Source organism: Callorhinchus milii, unplaced genomic scaffold (genome assembly GCF_018977255.1).
Source record: "Callorhinchus milii isolate IMCB2004 unplaced genomic scaffold, IMCB_Cmil_1.0 Scaffold608, whole genome shotgun sequence".
In the NCBI taxonomy this organism is placed as follows: Eukaryota; Metazoa; Chordata; class Chondrichthyes; order Chimaeriformes; family Callorhinchidae; genus Callorhinchus; species Callorhinchus milii.
In genome coordinates this window covers 12,023-13,748 of record NW_024705349.1, presented here as the reverse complement: position 1 = coordinate 13,748, position 1,726 = coordinate 12,023, and positions in this window count along the sequence as shown.

Sequence of the window (1,726 nt, the reverse complement as noted above, 5' to 3'; positions counted from 1 at the left end):
TTTGTAAATAATAACAAGTCTATATTTCCGCGCTTCAGGATCGAACGCCGATCTACTGGGCCTATTCTCAGTCCCAAAAGACGTCTCGTCTATCAAGTCTCTTTGAAAGCTCGAGAACAGTGGGGGAGTATTTAACCACCAGGGGATGAGTTCATAAACACTATTGATGGCGAGCGACCCGCCAGCACGCCACGACTTGTAAGTGGGTGAAAGTAAAGATCGGCCGGTATACGCGATTTCTATTAACGCCATGGGAAGATGTGACTAAGGTACTGACGATACGGTCGCGAACGGTAACATCCTCCAGGCGAACAATATAGGTGCCGAAGGGCAACTGCGTGTGTGACCGGCATGTATGGTCCTTCGACAATGCTTGACATGACCTTTAACTTCAGGTAAGTAGTCTTTAATCTAGCGGTATTTGTACGCAGTGTCGTATGCCTAGACGCGGAGCATCATTCAAGCAGTGCTTCTAACTGCCCGGTCCCGGGGGATAATCAAACGGCTAGCCTCGCACTACGCAGCCAATTTCACGAGTCCTGCACGCGCACATGAAGCCGTATCGGTCGACTACCTAAGACAAGAATAGAGGTGCTTTGTCCTGCTATGAACTACAGGATTGGGTAGCCATGCTAAGGGTATATACTGTGTTTTATGCCCCCGTCCGTAAAAATCTAATGTGCTGCCTACTACTATCCGGTAGTTACCTCGTATATCGCGGATCTTATATTCTTGAAAGCCAGTAGAGGGAGGGGGTCTACTTAAAACGCGAGAGAAGAAGTCCTGATACTGTCGAATTAATGCCGTCCACATCTTACAGCTACTAGTGGCAGAAATGTGCAGATACACCAGAGTACATAGTATCCTTGGCAGCCCCCCTCTGATAGCAAGTTTACTGAGACAAAGACCCTTGCTGTCGTCGCTTGGCCTACCGGCGTTCAAATCCTGCCGGTGTCGCACACCGTATGCACAGAAACCGGCCGCCGATGAGCTGTGTAGGCTAGTGTACTCGCGGCCAAAAAGGCCGCCCACTAATAGCTTGGTCGGCCAGCCTAGACGCCGGTTAACATCGTCGACAGAATTTAGTGCGCGGGTGAGCAAGTTGCGAGATCAGCCATAGGAACGTTAGGATTTCACTTCTGGGTATTCATGATGCGAGTTGGAGATGGCATCTATCTTGGCCGTTTGGGGGTCCGAGAGAACGCAATGTGCTGACTACGGCTCGCCGACGGATCATCCATTCCAGCTCTGACTTCCTCGAAGGACGAAGGATCCAGTCACTCGATTCTAAGCCAGCCTACGGGTCACAAGCCGCGGTGTAGACCAGGCGTGACGGACTTCTCGGATCGTCTAGACCTATTCGGAGCTGTCGATCGACGCGCATCTGGTTAGGGCTAAACCTGCTACAGAATCCCATCATCTCATAGCTGTTGGCAACAAAGCCTTTTAATTTTTTATCAACAAAATCGCAATACGTGTGGACCCTAGATATTAAAGGGAACGTCACCAGGATCCGAAGTTCGTCTATTACCCTGAATCGAAGCATAAAGGCGACCGCGTACAAAGCTCGGGCGATGAGAGTGAGATGGGAGGGGATATACTAACAGGCTCCTGCGGATTATTACGTGATGTCCGCTCTTTCCGCACACCAAGGATCGAGCTACTGCAGTGAGACTTTTAACACGTTGGCGTCGGATGTGGCATCAGCAATAGCGCGGGGTGCATC